Here is an 18106-nt window from a genome sequence, read left to right as displayed (position 1 = left end):
AACAGGCGTCCTAGAAGTACAACGCGGTGTATATTCTCAGGAGACTGCTCAATCTTACAATGCCAGGCTTCTCTTTTTATACAAAATATTAAGCTTTAGGCAAACATTCTTGGCATTACTGTTGACCATTCACGTATTTCCACTACAAAGAAAAAGCAGAGTCATGATCACAAGCCCATATTTCAGTTTGACCAGCCCACAACAAATTACCTGGCAAGGCCCAACATTTTCATCAGATATCTGTGTACCCCCAATAAAACGGGCACCTCCTCCTCGTAAAGCAAGTCGTAGAGAAAGAAACAGGGACAGGTGTGAGCAAGATTAGGCAGGGTGTGTGTGTGAAGAAAAGGTTTATGGTAGGCTGTGCCTTGATGCTATCTTGCTCGGCCACTGGGAAAGGAACTGGCCGGGCAGGTTCGGCCTGGGGCAATGGTTTCAGCTTGCCCAGGTCGCAGAGAAGTCAATTAAGGTGTACGTGTCCTTTGGAATCGAATTTGGCTGTAGTTATAAGCCTATGTGAGGGCAACTCACAAAATGGCTGCCGTACACAAAATGGAAGCCAAGGGTTCAGGGCGAAAATGTTACTGGAATATCACAAAAATGCTTGTACATAGTGTACTGGCCATTCTCGGTCTTTTGATACCAAAATCGTCATACTGCGGCAAAGTTTATTACACGAGTCCAGAATTTTCAGAACCACAGGTGTGATAGTGGATACTGCCCTCTCCTTAGATCTTCAGGTAAACAGGGCTGTTTCCACCTGTTTCGGTATTATTAGAATCCTCAGGAAGATCTCCCACCATCTTTCCCTGATGCACGTAAGTAGGCCACTATGGCATTAGTGTCCTCCAGACTGGACTATTGCAATGCCCTTTATATGGGCATTAACAAGAGCCTTATCCACCGGGTCCAAATGGCACAGAACGCGGCTGGTGCTGAATCTTCCTAGACACAATTCAGCCAAGGCCGCGCTTAGGAGCCTGCACTGGCTTCCGATGGACCGCAGGATCACTTTCAAGATCCTGTGTCTGGCCCATGAAGCCTTTTACGATGCCGGCCCTGAAGACATCAAGTCGCTTGTCCAGCATCATGCCCCCAGTAGACCCCTTTGATCTTTACATAAACAACTTCTTGTTGTCCCTAGGTTTCAGAAGGTCAAATGGGGTGGCAGAGCCTTCTCCACGGCCGTGCCCAAATTGTGGAACTCTCTTCCTTTAGAGATATCCGGTCAGGCCTCTCTTTTGTTATTTCGCAAGGCCTTAAAAACCTGGCTTTTTCCTGATACCTCTGCTTAAGCTCTATTTTTCCTGTGTCCGGTTGCTCCGCACCAGCGCCTTGATGCCCTTGGGCTAAGTCTGCGCTTTACAAGACTACATTCAATTCAATTCAATTTGTACCACTAATTTCAAGGAGGTTGAAAGCACAACAAATAGGAGCAAGCATTGGCATAGCCAATAGGTCTTGCCTTTGGGAACTTATAAGTATTTAGTTGTGCAGCACAATATCCTTGGGGCAACAACATCAACTGGTGCATGGCTAAACACTTATACAGTTCCAAAGGCAAGACCTATTGGCTATGGCTTGGCTTGGCTATTGGCTATGCAGCAGAAAGTATGCAGCATAGTTTAACATATTCAATTTTTCAATATTTGCCTAAAAGTTCAAATTTATTGACTACAGCAGTGTTTCCCAAACTGTGGTCCGCGGATCCCTAGGGGTCCGTGACACATTCCCAAGGGGTCAGCAGGCAGAAGTTTTAAAAGCACTGCAAATGTTCCAAGTATAATTAGAAGTTTTCGAACAACAATAAAAGTGTCAAGACCAAGATAACACCAGTGATTAATGTTCCTGCTGGAGAGATGAGTTTTGTCCAGTGGCAGCTTGACCTATTTAATGTAGCACAGAGGGTAAATATGCCTCTTGCAAAGAAAGTGTGCCTGTATTTATTTTTTTAACTGTGTTTGATCTGCATAGGTCAATGGGTTACTGATTTTGTCACAGAGATTCTTTAGTTACTGTGCAGTTTATAAGTGACAATTGTGATCTAGCACAGAGACGTATAAACTGGCATCAAAAAGATGTTTGCAAACTGCATGGTACAAGATAGTAACTTAAGTTTCTTCCCAGTCTTTCATTATCCTGATACTGCTAAAAAGGTTTATTTGAATGGAAATGAAGTTTCATTGTTAAAGTTAATGCTAAACACTGTGTTATGCCTACCAGTATGAATGATGTGAATCCTACAACTTGTAGTCACCTTTACCTTATGTTATTACATGTATGATTCATTGTCTCTATGGGGCAGGTTTACAAGGAAAGTGACTCAGTGAGTGCTGCAAGCCATTTGGCTGTGCTGCATGTAGTCACTTTCAAAGCACAGGGATGCAACATATTTACAATAGTATGTTGCATCTCAGTGCTCTCCCTGCGCTGGTGCACAAACTGCAGCCATGCGCCGGCACAGGCACCCTTGTACCATGGTGCAAGGATGCCTGCGTTGTGGGGAGATTGTTTATGTTCAGGTAGGATTCCCTTTCTGCACATAAACAATCACTAGAGGGGATTTCATTTTCCTAAACAATGAGGAAAAATGAATACATTTCTTCTTGTTGCACCTCCCTACGCCTCCCTTGGGGAGGTGTAGCATTCGGACGCATTTCCAGATTCATGATTTTTTTGTAAATCTGGAAATGTGTCTGGTTTCATGGGTGTTGCTTGGGAACACTCACAGCAAAACCCATGAAACGCACCTTTCACGCAAAGTCCTGTGTGCAAAGGGGCCATATTTATAAGAACAGGAAAACTCACGCAGGGTGGCTTTTCCTGTTCCTATAAATATGAGGCACTAAAATGCACCGCCGGAGCGTCACTTTTTGTGACGCACCGGTTGCGCAAGGGTCTTGTAAATCTGCCCAATATGTGTATGTGTTTCCTATTCCCTATCCTAGAGCGCCCCCCAGCGCAAGTCGTTGTAAAAGTTGCGTTGTAATGGTTGCGTCGTAAAGGTACTTTGTTGTAACAGTTGCGTTGTAAAGGATGTTTACCGCCTCGTAGTGTGAAATAAAACCAACCATTTAAAAGTTAGTCATGGAGATGCAGCACCAACCTTCCCAATAAAGTTTTTAGTTTTTTGCAGATTCTTTCAATATTAAATACTAAAATCCTCAGTAATTCGACTATTTGATTTGTGTTCACACATGTGGTTTTTTTTATTGGATTACTGTTTAAAATTTTAATTATACAGATTACTAGGGGGTCCCCGGCTTCCGGTGCTGACTCAATGGGGGTCCTCAGGAGCCAAAACTTTGGGAACAACTGGACTACAGGATTAAAATGTTACATAGCCTCAAGCATGGATTTCGATAGTTTCCAAAAACGCAATCACAAAATTTTCAGAAATGATTCAAATTGAATGTTTCTTGTGAGGGAATCAGTGGACTTGTATAAGAGAGTGTTGTTAAAACCAAAGCAGGCCTTATACAAATTTTAAAATGGAGACTAGGTAAAATGTTCTTAAGAGGTGGTATTCTGGCAAAGCGAATTGCAAGGAACATTACATCTCAGGAACATTGTGAACCCAGGATAATGAGAGCTAGAAGAATACAGCATCAAATAGAGTAGATTATAAAGTGTGATTTGTAATTTTTCAAATCTCTTTCTGCGCAGAACATGTTGTACTTTGTTGAAGAGTAACTAGTAGATAAGGATCTTTGATTTTAACTGGATAGTCACCTTCACCCTTGAACCAAGATATAACCAAGGTGAAATAGCTGTAAAGTCAGGAGAGCTGTCAAGCCTTCAGACATCTAATTGTGAGTGGTTATTAAATGGTAGATGTATTAAAAACCATAACATTATATCATCAACACAGAAGACTCTATCTGAATTTATAAACTTGGAATGATGCTCGTTGTTAAGAATGCATCTCTGCGTTTATGAAAATGATGCTTCTTTCATGAGCGATATTATGGATGGGAAAAACAGAAAACATGTTGCTCCATTGCCCACCCATATTTATGGTTGGCACAATGTTCTCATATTTGAAATCCAGAAGAATATTCAAGGGCACCAGAAAATGTTGGAATGCAGGAGCTCTACATCAAGACGAGCGAGAGAACTAGGCTAACTGTTTGAGCATTAGTACTTCTTAGCTTCTCACTGGTGCATACTCTATTTGCTTGGATATCGCAAATAGGATGATTATTGTTTTGTAGACGTGAACATTTGAATGCATAAATGAAAAGTTGCCCCATCCAGGCTCTCTACCCGGAACAATCAATAAATCAGTTGCAAAATCAAACTGGAAAAAACAAAAAAAGGTAGATCTCTTAAGAGTAATGGAATGCAAATAGGATTGCTCGGGGGTATAGCTACACTGTCATATAGAAAAATATTCCCAGGGATACTGACTCCCCCTTGCAATTTACTGTGGAAGAACAGCACCCTTGGCATAAAGTAAGCCTCACACCTAGATTCTGTCTTTGTGTGCTTCTCTCTAAGACGGGTATCTGAGACAATAACATTGCTACAGTCTACATTCTTTTTTTATGTGATTGACCCACTTCCACCCCCCATTAAAATTAACAAACCTCCTCCTTACCCTAATGAAGAAGCATGTAAAGGCAGGCAGCATAAGTACCAACTCTGACTGCCTCCATTGGAGCTAACCTCTAGAAGAGCTGAAAAACATTAATGATACCTATACCAGGCAGAAGTTACACAGTACAACAAATATGGTAACATCTCACTGAAGCTTAGCTATTCAGGGCTCTTGATTTCCTGTCCATATCAACTAAGGCTAGAAGTCACCTTCTGAGTGCTCTAGCAATCTCAATTCAGGCGCCAATAGGAGTTAGAAGTAGGGCACAAATTCCACGCTTTTTGCCACCACAAATTTTGCCTGGTGCAACCTGGCAATATTTGTGGGGGAAATACTGAAAAATTCCAAGTTTCAAGGCTTGGAATGGGGAGCACATGGGATTACAACAGTATCGCTCGTTGTGAGGTGCGAAGCTCAGAATGTAGGGGGTACTACTTGCACACAGTAAGCAATGGGCACTGTGGCATATGTATTTTCCGAGTACTGTATTATATCCAAAACACCAGGCCACCCAGGTAGAGCTATTTAGTGCTTAACCGCATGCGTGCGGCATGATTCCCACCCGTACGCTGGATTTTGCGAAAGCGCACTTTACATGACGAGCTGGGCTCGTCATGAGCGTCGAAGGGGTTAAAGCACATACAAAAAGCACAAAATTTGAGGCAATATGATAAAGAAAAGTAAAGTTGTCAATAGACCTCAATGAGATATTCACATGAAAAAGCATCTTGCAGTGAATGGCCCCAGACTGCTTTCTCCTCTTTCGAATTCCTATGCAGTTAAAGAATTATTTGTCGGCTGTTAACCCCTTCCATGCTGCCGTCGGCCATTGGCCGACGGCAACGCTACCTCGCTGGTGCTGCCGTCGGCCAATGGCCGACACGGCCCGCCCGTTTTGCGGAAGTGCCGCACTTCCGCAAAATCGCGGGCGCAGTGGAGGGGTTAAGAATATAAGAAGTTTAAACATTTGCATGTATAAAACCAAGAACAATCTCTATAAACGAGTCACGTCTCACTGGGGATGCAGAAAATATGTTTAAGGTGAGAGTTTCTGTTGTTTTACATGAAGGACAGTTCCTTGTTATTTACATACTTTCTTCCTACACACACTGTCCCTCTCACTCACCACCACCAGCCCCAACGCCCCCACTCCTCAAGAATGTCATTAACAGCCTACTAGACTTGTTCTCTTGAACATCTTGTTAACTTTTCAGTTATGACTGTTCTCATCTGACACATTTCTCATTAACTCCGTGCCAGATCACCAGGAAACCTGGTAATTACTGCTAGTGATGGGGGCGGCGGGGGCAGAATGTTACATTTACGAGTCCATCCAAAAACTTCTTCCCTGCAAATGGGAGCTGGGGGGACACACCATCTCTTAAAAGGATTTTATACAGAAAATACCTGTGAGAGTTTGTTTTTCTATTTTGTACTGTGAAAATGTGTTTAAAAAAAGTCAGAAACTACTTTTAAAGGACCTGTGTTTTTGTTTGCGATGAAAGTTCATAGCATTAGTTTATTTCTCACTTTTGCCTCGTGGGTCATTAGCAAGGGGGGGAAAGTCCTCGCCGAGGGCCCTGCCAAGCAAAATGGAGCCTTCTGCCAAACTGCCAGAAGGCGGGTCCGGCGACATCAGTGTGGGAACCGTTTATTAAACTTTTAACTTCTTGGGTAGAGACGTTTTAATGCAACAGTGTTGGGACACGGCTGCAGAACTGCGGTGGATTAATTTTTTCTCACAAATCACAAATCTATTAAGTGAGTCGATGACAGATTTCTAGGCAGACCAGAAGCGATCCTTCCACCAGACCTCGGCCCAAGACCACATGCAGGATGGTGTCCATTAATGCGACACAGCAAACAGGGCCAGGGCTCATAAAAAAGAGTAGAAAAACAACAAAACCTTCGGTCGATGGGTTTATGCACTTGGAAATGTTAGTTTAGGTTCCCCTGAGGCTTTTGTGTCTTAATTTCAGCATTTTGAAGGTGTCGGAAAAAATCCAATTGATGAGGAGATGGGGGTAGCACTTTTAGATTAAAAAAAATAATAAGGTATATCCCGACCACACTGCCACACTGGCTTGATTTAATTTTTTATTTCAAGTTCTACAAATATCTTGTTTCAAAACCTACTTGAGATTCCAGCAAAGAAACATCACAGGGGATCGCTCATGGATTTATATTGTTAGGAGCTTAACTGTGGTGCGATGCATCTCTTATAACAACAAGCACAAGCCGCGCGCCTCGCACGGCTGCAGGGGGAGGGGCGAGAGTAGTGGGGCTTCGCGATTCCTTCGCGGTAGCGAGAGGCCCGGCGCAATAATTGTTGCCATATGGCGCCAGCTCCTCGCTCCCACGAGGGAATCGCCAGACATGCATGCGTTGCCATCGGAAGCAATGCAACGCGTGCAGGTTTTTGCAGGGAAAGCTGTGCCGATGACTTAAGGTTCCTTTCCAGCAGCGCATGCGCGCTGCGTAGGTGAGACCTGCCGCCCTCCAGCATCGCGACGCGCTCTTCTGCTCCTCTCTTCTCCTCTCCACTGCAGGCAGGCAGAGGCTCCCAGCCTGTCCTGCGGCCAATCCTGAAGCTGCTCTACTGAATGACACGACCTTCAGGATTGGCCTGAGCGCCGATGATTTGCGCTCCAGGACAGACCTCCTGTGCCTGCTCTCTCCGACCCCAGCAATACAGCTGGGCGGTTGGAGAGAGCTTCACTGCGCATGTGGGTTATGCGCATTGAAGGCAGTGCCTACCACTTTTTCTCCAGCCTGTTACCACGCTGGCCCCAACCCCAAGACTTGGCACAAGAAAAATAAAACGATAATAAAAAAGATTTGAAACCCGTTTTAGTAGTGTTTGGTTTTTCAAATATTTGAAAGTGCTAGCCATAGCGGAGAAGCCGCAGCTGTTGGATACCTTATAAGGATAAAAAGTTACAGGGGTCTAAGCGTGAACTATCCCAAACAGCCAAAAATAAATGCTTTTTTTTTTTATATCTTTATTCGATTGTTAGGTGCAATCATAAAAGTACAGACAAAAAATTGCATAATTACAATATTAAAAAGGGTACGTATATAAAAATACAGGAATTCATTAAATTGATAGGAGTCAAGTACAAGGGGGAGAAACAATTACAATTATAAAGTGCAGTTATATGACCATACGTTTCCTAATGATCATCACATTTTTTAAGTACAAAGTTGTTATTGCTACACATACATGATTGTCTAGGGCTTGAATACTAATCATCGCCACACAGCAATGACGAAGTCCTAATTCTCTTAAAAATGGCAATAAGACATTTTTTCTCATTTCATCATACAATTTACAAAATAGGAATACATGAATGGTACTCTGGGGTGAGATATTGTCACAAGGGCAAAGAGGTAGATCGTGCGTCCAATTATTAATCATAGGGAAACTAACCAATCTGTGGAAAATATTAAATCTAAAGCACGAAAGTAAAAAGCGCTCATAGTTATTAGTTACATAGATTAAGTAGGGCTGAATCTTAAAAGTTGCTAAAACCAATTGATGCTGCTGGACAGAAGGTTTTAAGACCTCCGCTGCAGTCCTGTGGGAATCCAAAAGGGCTAGACACTACTTCTTCAAATCTTTTCGTGAGATTGCTAAGATATCCATAGGATTCAGAAAAAATTCTTCTCTCCCAATGTCTTTTAAAAAATTAGAAACATACTTCACCCATGGTATTTTATTAGCACCCTCTAATTTTAAAATGTCTATCAGGACATCTCTGTTTAAATGTGTTGCTTCTTGTGTCCAGAGTCTGTGCCATAACAGCACTGGCTCTATTTTAATCAGGTCTGTTATGTGAAAAAGGCCTAATTCTGAGTGACAGTTAAAATTAGAGGAGCTTTTGGGGAGTGCCAGGACATATTTTAAAAAATAATTTTCAGCAACCTGGATAGGTGCGGAGTTTGCAAAACCCCAAACCCCACTACCATAGGTAGCACCGGCTACACATTTGGCTTTATAGATTTGAATTAATTCTGCAGGGGGTCTAGTCCCTAGTTGACTTGAGAAGATTTTAAGAGCAGCGGTCGATCGAAAAATCTCAAGCTTTTTAACAGAAACAGCTTGGGTCCACACCTCATTTTGGGCAAAAAGTATCCCGAGATAGGAAAAATGCTTGGCAAATTCGAGCTTCTGTCCTGCTATAAAAATTGGACTCTTGGATTTATTTTGCCTACCACAGTACATAGTGAAAGTCTTTGATGTATTGACTTTCAGGCCCAGCTCATTCATAAAGCGGGAAAAGCTGTCAACCACCCGCTGTAAGCCCACTTGAGTACGTGACATAAGTACAGCATCGTCAGCGTACAAAAGTGCTGGTATTGGGCGGCCTCCTACAAATGGGGGATCCAAGCTATCTTTGCACAAGACGTCTTCCAATCCATTTATATACAAGTTAAAAAGGAATGGGGCCAGGACACAGCCCTGCCTGACCCCGCTTCTGATTGGAATTTTGTCGGTGCGTTCTCCATTTAGGCCAAAGCGAACGCGGGCTGACGCGTTGCTGTAAAAACGTTTAAGATAATAAATAATGTTAGATTCAACCCCAAGTTGTTCTAGTATTAACCACAGTTTAGAATGGACCACACAATCAAAGTCGGCCGAGAGATCTACAAAGGCCAAAAACAAATTACCCTGTTTTGCCCTTGTGTATTTCCCGACCAACATTAGCAAATTCAAACCCTGTTCTACTGTCCCCAGACCGGAATGAAAGCCGTACTGAAGATCAGACAGAACAGAGTTTTCCTCCGCCCACTCCAGGAGTCGGTCCAGAATAACTCTGCCGGCTATCTTTGTGAAGGAATCCAATAGGGAAATAGGCCTATAACAGGCGGGGTCCTATCTATTTCCCTTCTTGTAAATCGGAACTATGACGGATTCCACCCAGGTGGGCAGGAATTCAGCAACGCAGCTAGTGTTAAGCACCTGGACCAGAAGGGGCGCCCATAGATAAGAAACACTCTTAAATATATCTATGGGAACCCCGTCTGGGCCAGGCGCCTTAGCGCCCTTACTTCTACTCAGGGCCTTTTCAACCTCCTCGAGAGTAAAATGCAGGTTTCTGCTAGGGAGATGATCAAGAGTGGGGATCAAAGACCCCACTTGTTCTTCTCCTTCATACACTCTTGAAAAGTGTCTGACCCAATCTGAGTCGCATATTGCTATGTCTATTTTCGGGCTGACATCTTCACTAAGGAAGGGAGTTCTCACAATTTTCCAGAAGCTCACGCTATCATTTGTTATGGAGGCTGAATGAAGAGCCTCCCAAGCTTCAGACCTCAGAGTATTTTTCCTATCTTTAATTGCCATTTTGTAATCTTTCCTAGATCTGCGGATTTCCTCAGCAGATCTAGGTTTATTGTGCAGCGCCTTTTTTAGGGCTGCATAGGCCCTAGTACATCTGGAATCAAACCAGCCTCCCTCTTTCTTTCGGTTCTTAAATTGCCTAGTGAGGGAGTTTTTAATTTCGTTTGATATTACAGAAAAGGATGCAAGGCAAATTTCAGGTGGTGAATCTATCTCTAAACACGTAGTTATTTCTAAAGAGCATTTATCGACCACTGTTTTAATTATCTATGCCTCATTTATCATAGCCCATTTTAATGTATATCCATTAGTTTTACCAATTACTAAGTCAGCGTCCAAGCTGTTGCATTCTTTATCATTGATCAGTGTTGATACAGTAGGCAGCAGAATAGACACGCAAAGCGGAAAGTGAACGCTCAATACTATATCAGGAACATTAAAAGAATGGATTCTGTTCCCACACTTATTAGAAATAGTGATATAGTCTATGGTTGTAGAGCAACCTCTACCATTAAATGTTGGGGCTACAGTAGGGGTAGAGATACACATTTCATTTGCAAACGCTAGATCGAAATTAGCTAGCAAGATATTAAATTGTTCCCCTAAAATAGTATGTTTAAAATGGAAACGTCCCTCACCATCATCCCGTGTTACGCCGCATCTATTGTCCTTAGTTAATTCACACAAATTACAATTGAAATCCCCCAACATGATTACCATCAATTTATGCTTAAAATTTTTTTCCTGTACAAACAAGGCTTTAGTCAATTTCCCTAAGACATTCGTAACATCATCACTGGGAATATTATTATATAGATTGACAATTGCAATTGGGGTGTCGCAAGCCAGACCAAGGACCAAAATTTGAAAATAAATGTCTTTAACAGGTTCAATCATTTTCTCAAGCTCTAATTTGTTAGACAAGTAGACACTCAAGCCACCCTTAGGTCTTCCATGAGGGACAGCTACAGCTGAAGTACAAAAAGTTCTATAGCCGTTCAAGTGAACTGGTTCAAGGCTCCATGTTTCTTGAAAACAAAGCAAGTCTTGGGATTGAATAAAATCCCTCCAAATTGGGTTTTCAATTTTAGATCTGATACCAGCTATGTTCCATGATGAAATTTTAAGCACTGATGGACTTGTCAGGGGGATAGACAAGACTGCAGGGGACATCAGGGTGGGGTCAGTGTGTAAAAGGGGGGCCAATTGGTCACCCCCCCGCCCTATGTCCTCGTCTGCTGTCAGAGCACCCCCCCAAGCTCCACATCCTCACACATTGCTGGCACTACTGGTGGTAATTTCTCCCCAAATGTAACTACATGTTCACTCATACAGAAATCAGGATGAGAAACTTCATCTAAACCTGGTGCAATGAGGTTAGTAGTAACTGACCGCAGTCAGTCGATATTTTCCAGACCACTGAGAGTGTCATGGTAATTAAATGTAGGAATTCTATATCTTCTGACCCATGGTTCTTCTGAGTTCATTGGCAGGCAGCGGGCCTGATTGGTCGAGGAGGGGAATAAAAGTAACCAAGGGGGAGAATGTTAACAAGGTGTGAATCATAAGTCCCCATGGCCACTCTTTCCAACACTGTATTGACCAGTTGAGGGGACCTAAATGGTAGAACTACGCAGTCACCCCTCAACGTTTTATTCGATGTGCCTACCCATCTTGCTTGTCTAGCCATTTTGAACTCTGAGAAAAGATGATTTTTAAGTCCAACCCTAGATGACAAGAAATAAAGAGATTTATCTCTCAGGGTTGACCAGTTTTCAACAGTATTAGGGGGAAGTGGAGGTACATTTGCCAAGACCACAGTATATGGTGTTGCTTCTGGCGGGAGATTTAAATTAAAGAGATTCTGGGTTACTCCTTCCTCGAAATGGTCCTCTAATGTTCTGTTTTGTTGAGATGGTACAAACGCGGACACATTCGGGATTACCCTAGGTGAGTCAACAGGCCCATTATCATGAGTTATAGTGTCTCCTCTTGAGCCTTTGTGATCAGGCCGATCAGTAAGCTTTGGATTGAGGTGTTTGGATTTAGCTGGTACTTTAGTTAGAGCTGGTGTTTTAACAGGAACTGCCACTATGGCTGGAACTGACACTTTAGCGGGGGCTAATGAGCCAGTTTTAGAACATGTGGCACTAATGTGGGGTAAAGACTTAACCTCACTTAGGGTCGATTGCTTGTCAAGCTTACCCTCGATGTTAGTTAGCCTTACTTCTATATTTTTGACTTTTAGAGTAATAGGTTCTAAAAAAGTCATTAAAAGGGTTTCCATTCTCTCCCAGAATGAATCATCTTTTAGGTCCCTATTAGTAGTTGGTAAAGGGACAGTCTCGATCTGATAATTCTCCTCGCTCCCTCTACTTCCTCTACTCCCATTTAAGTTTTCCGTAACTTTATTTTGTTTGGATTTGGTATTCCTTTTGCTAGTTTTATTTGTTTTACTAGGTTGCCTTTCTCTAGCAGTATGTTTTTGCTTAGATCTAGCCTTCTGTCCTCTAGTTCTCACACAGGGGCTATCACTAATATTTCAAATAGGGATTGGGCTCCCTGAGATATCATGTCCCTCTTTGCCTGAGACGTCCTCATCTAGAGGAACAGGGTCACTGATCTGATTGCTAACACATAGAGAGGGAGTCACGGATAACCTTGCAGTTAGAGGCAATAATTCAGTTACGTCCGTGTGATCCCTGAATGACCTCTCATTTATTGGTGTAATACTATTTCTTCCGGGCTAAGCAACAAAAGAGGGGGCTAGTAAGGAATCCTGGGAGTTAGTGGTTAGCATAGACGTATTTGTATTAGCTAAGGGGGGGAGGAAGCCGGGTGGCAGAGAGAGGCGTCTTTCTGTGCTTTCAATAGCAGAGGCGACCACCCCAATCGTCTGCTGCAGCATTCGGTCTATTGCTATCAAGGTAGGTAGGGGGGATTCACAACTGCTTTTGTTTTCCCATTCGAATGAATGGGGGTATTTTTCCTCATGTCTTTTAGCGATAGATCTAGATGTGTTAGAATGATAGCACAGAGAGATATTCACTATATTAACACGCTAAAAATACAGTATTAATGATTGCATCAAGAATTAAAAAATAGGAATAATACAGTATATAACTATATATTAAATAAAAGGCAGTATTTACAAGTTTGCAATCCGCAAGCTGGAGCAAGTGAAATAGAAATAGACCAAAAGGGATGGCCCAGCCCAGCCTCGCCCGGCCCCTGACGGCCGCAGACGGCCCGCCCTTTGCCCGGGCTTCGCTCGGCGTCCCGCGACGCGGAGGGCAGGGCTGAATTTAAAGCGCCTCCTGTCGCGTATCCTCCCGGAAGCAGCTTTCTAGCCGCAAGGGCACCTGGTAGCTGTAGTGTCCGTGCCCCTCATTCCCCCCCCCCCCACTGCAGCCGCGCTGAGGTAGAAGAAGCTGCGGCGGCGGGGAGAGACTGGATGCGGCAGTGGGCTGATGCAGAGCAGGTCGGGTCACAAACAGGATGCCCCGGCAAGGAGAAAAGAGCAGCAAGTACCGGCAAAGTAAGGAGAATTTCCTGCGTGCGCTGAGTGAGGGTGGGGAAAAGGCCTAGCAGCGAAGGGGTTAAATAATACTTTGCAAGTAACATAGACAAAACCAACAGCTATAAACGCAAATCCTATGGATGTGTGGATGGTTTTGTCTAATATTGAAACTGACTTCTGGATATGCTATTGAAGGGGGGAAAAGCAGAATCCTCGCCTCCAGTCTTGACACAGGGTACTTATAATGACAATAAAATTCATCAAATAGTTTTTTTGTCAATCTTACAGAGAAATACAGTGATGCTATCTTCCTGAGCCAGAACGTTGTAATTATTTGTTCATCTCGTCACTTTTTTTTTTTTACTACCGTGTTCTATGAGTCAGCATAACGGGTTATTCTTTTTTATGTCACAGAACCCTTGGGCCACTGCCCTCTTTTCATGTTTATGCTCGTGATTGACACGAAGGGTGCGCGCGCAGGCGCACGCGCTGTCAGAGGCTTTTGCCTGCAGTCGGCTGCCGGTCTGCATCGCTACATGTGAGTCCCGGTCTGCACGGGAGGAAGCACGCGCTCACCGGAAAGGTCTAGGGTGAGTGACAGCTTGTTAGATGGCAGTTGAGGGGGCTCGTGGTTTCTGGCAACGGCATCAGAAGGCGCGGCTTGCCCGAGGCGACCACCTGTATCCTATGAATTGCATCAGCGTTCTGTGGGCAGCTATTTAGCATGTGTGGGCGGGGCTTGTTCATTCTTTTGTGAGGGTAGTTACTATTTCCTCGCTCGGGCACGCCCCTTTGGTCGCGGTTTGCATGGTACCGCCCTCCTGTCAAAGTCCCACGTGGACTGGGCGGAGCCGATGTCGGTAACGTCATCGAAGTAGGAGGAGTCTGATGTCAACTTCAAAGGTAAATAAACGAGGGCGGCAGCTATGGTGGGCTTAGAAGAAACACTAAGGTGACAGCTGTGTGCAAAGAGATTGAGACCGGTATTTTACACAATTCTGCCACCGTAAAAATATTTTTACCAGCTTCAGCTATTGTGATTGTGAGCGGCTTTTAAATATGGGTACTTGCGGGCAAATACCCAGGATCTTTGCGCTCTAAATGAACACGATATTTTATTTTTTATTTTTCTGATTGCAAAATTACATTAGCCATAATCTTGCGATTTATCATGTTGTGAAAGATGGAAGTCAAAGGTTTGGAAACAATCGATCCCTTTTATTGCAGGCTGTCGCAGCAGCAGTGATTGAAGTACGTCAGTTGTCTACTCATTCATTCATCCACCGTGTTTGAATGTTAGGAAACGGTGTCATGAGCCACAAGACGGCTAACCATTTCGGCACTACCAGAATTATTTTCAGTCGTACAATAAAAGGAGTTTTGCAAACATAAGAAATTACATTTAAAATTCAATGGCATATTCTATGCTAATTATGTAAAAGATTCTAAACTATATGTTTTAAAATTCTATAATGCTTCTTGCAAGTTTTCCTCAGACTGCACCTGTTCAACATTGCACATCTGTAACTGGTGCATTTTGCAAGTGTCTTCAGCTTAGCTCGTAAGGGACCCCATATGTATTGTATTGTAATTGCATTTATACAGTGTTTACTTCTTTGGCGACGCACTTTATGCAGGGCAGAATGCTGTTCCAGAATCCAACGTCAATTGTTGAACCATTGTCATTGGTTATTGTTGGTTAAATGGATTAGTCTTGTCCACTCCTCATGCAAACTATTCCATCCATTCACTCTACTTTGTTTTTGTGGTTTTTGTGGGAGTTAAATTAACCGGACTTCCTTGTGATAATTAGTGGGGTGGGGATGATGGGGGTGTGAGTTCATGAAGATGGTTGGTGGTATTAATACAGGGGTCTCAGACCTTTGATGTAATGAGAGCTACTTATTATAAGTGGAAATCATTGTGAGCTACTAAAGGTTAAGCAACAAGTGCATTTTTTTTACCCACAATGCCCTACAAACCTCCTACTTTACCTACAATCGTGCATTTCCCTCACATTTCTATGATGTAAAATCCAGAACTTGCAGGTTTCTACAAAATTCCTACCACCCAGCATTATCCCATTTGTACCAATAAAAATGATGCCCCACTTCTGTGGCTGGGCCTAGGACCCGCTACTGGAACAAATCAAACCAAGGCCTATGGGATCCCTTGCTTGAGGTGAGACCTAATGTTAGGATTGGAAAGACCCATTATTATTATTTTATTGAAAATATATATATTGCTGCCATGCAGTGGGCTTTCTGCACCCCCCCCCTTGGAACAGTACCCCAGTCTGCAATCTGGGGAGGGGGGGGCAGAAAGACTTGCCCCCTTTAGTTGGGGTGAGGGCATGGGCAGCCCATGTTGGCAGCCCTCACCCCTATATTGTTTTTTTTTAATTCCCTGGCGTCTAGTGGGCCTTCTGCCCCCTGGTGGCAGATCGAGGGTAATTGCCCCTATCTTCCCCCAGGGAGGTAGAAAGACTGTTTCCCCTTTTATTAGAGGTGGGCATGGCCATTCCTATTCTTGGCAGCCCCACCGCTCTCTTTTTATTTTTCAAATAAATCCCTGCTGCCTAATAGGCGTTCTGCCTCCTGGAGGGTGGGCAGATCAGGGGCAGTTGCCCCCAACCGCCCCCCAGCGGGGCAGAAAGACTGTTTCCTCTTAATTAGGGGTGTGGGCATTGCCAAGCCCATTCTGAGCAGCCCCCACTCCTTTATTTGTTTTTTAATATAAAATCCATGGTGCCTAGTGGGCTTTCTGCCTCCAGGGCCAGGTCGTAGGCAATTGCTCCCATCTGCCCCACCCCCCGGGGGGGCAGAAAGACTGTTCACGTTTTTTTAAGGGTCGGGGCATGGCCTTTCCTATACTGGGCAGCCCCACCTCTCTATTTTTATTTAAAAAGAAATCCCTAGTGCCTAGTAGGCTTTTTACCTCCCCCGGGAGTGGGGCAGATCTCAGCAATTGCCCCATCTGCCTCCCAAGGTAGCAGAAAGCTGTTCACCCTCCTATTATGGGTGGGGGTATGGTTGTACACATTCTGGGCAGGCCCAACTCCTGTATCCTTATTTAAATAAGCATATTCAATGCAATAGGTCTCACATTTGTCAGAGTTAGAGCTATTGAAGTTGTAAATGACTAAGGGCCAGATGTAGGTCGGTCGGTAACGGCCGAAAATCGGTATTTTCGTCCGTTACCGAGCGGTATGTAAGAATTGGTATGTAGGGGCCAGATTTTACAGATTCTGTATATTTACCGATTCGGTAAATTTACAGAATCTGTAAAATACCGAATCGGTATTTTTACCGATTCGGTACCTTCCAGATGTAGGTGAGATTCTTCTGAGTCCCAAAGGCCCTACAAATTCGGTATTTTGACACACAATCCAATTGGGTGTTAAAATACCGAATTCAGGTGTGCATGCACATGTGTGCATGCACACCTAGCCATGTGACAGACAGACATGCCCTTAGGGCATGTCTGTGTGCCACATGGCGCATATGCCTATTTTTGGGGTGCCAAAGGGTGTCAAAGTGACACCCCCTGCACCCTTGCCAAATTCGGTATTTACCGATTCTGTAATTACAGAATCAGTATTGCCCATTGATTCCTATGGGCTTCAAGGCCCATAGGAATCAATGGGCAATACCAATTCTGTAATTACTGAATCGGTAAATACCGAATCTTAACGATTCGGTATTTACAGAATCTGTAATACCTACATCTCCCCCCTTCATATTTACAGACTCTTAAATACCGAATCGGTAAAATTCGGTATTTAAGAGTCGGTAAATATGAATTACCTACATCTGGCCCAACGTCTTTTATCTATGTGTTTTGGTTTGGAGTGTAGTGGATGTATGAACAGAGACACACCTGCTTTACTGCCTAGAGGACTTAGATTTAGGAATTACTGATGAGACTAGAGAAGTAGCTAGCAGCACTCTTTAGAGGACTTAGAATGAGGAATTACTGACGAGACCAGAGAAGCAACTAGCACCACTGCCTAGAAGACTTTAAATTACTGCTTGGACCAGAAAAGCAACTGCAGCACTGTCTAGAGGACTAAGAAAGAGGAATTACCACTGGGACCATAGAAGCAGCTGCAGCACTGGCTAGGAGACTAAGAATGCGGTAGTATCACTGGGAACTGAGGCACTTCTGCCACACTGCCTAGAGGACTAAGAATGAGGAATTGCCACAAGGACCAGAAAAGCTGCTGCAGCACTGTGCAGGATGCTAAGAATGAGGAATTACCACTGAGACCAGAAAAGCATCTAGCAGCACTGGCTAGAGGACTTAGAATGAGTAATTACCACTGAGAACAGAGACGCAGCTGCAGCACTGTCTAGAGGACTAAGAATGAGGAATTACCATTAGGACCAGAGATGCATCTAGCAGCACTGCCTAGAGGACTTAGAATGAGGAATTACCACTGGGACCAGAGAAGCAGCTGCAGCATTGCCTAGAGAACTAAACATGAGGAATTACCACTAGGACCAGAGAAGCCGCCAGCAGCACTGCCTAGAGGACTAAGAAAGGGGAATTATCACTGGGAACTGAGACGCAGCTGCAGCACTGCCTAGAGGACTTAGAATGAGGAATTACAACTGTGACCAGAGACACAGCTGCAACACTG

General features: G+C 43.7%; 1 protein-coding gene across 2 annotated transcripts in view; it reads left to right on the top strand.

Annotated features, from left to right (window-relative positions):
• Positions 1–18106, top strand: part of LOC144799370 (monocarboxylate transporter 13-like) — a 594222-nt gene that overhangs the window by 311388 nt on the left and 264728 nt on the right. Inside the window, exon 1 of one of the 2 annotated variants that reach the window (XM_078670639.1) lies at positions 13929–14054. The exons of the other annotated variant lie outside the window; for it this stretch is intronic. The gene's annotated coding sequence lies outside the window, so the exon portion shown is untranslated. Of the gene's footprint in view, positions 1–13928; positions 14055–18106 lie in introns of those variants that run through there. 2 annotated transcript variants of the gene reach the window in all.

Source organism: Lissotriton helveticus, chromosome 12 (genome assembly GCF_964261635.1).
Source record: "Lissotriton helveticus chromosome 12, aLisHel1.1, whole genome shotgun sequence".
Classification (NCBI taxonomy): Eukaryota; Metazoa; Chordata; class Amphibia; order Caudata; family Salamandridae; genus Lissotriton; species Lissotriton helveticus.
Note: the sequence above shows the minus strand (reverse complement) of the source record. Positions and strands in the feature narration are given on the sequence as shown.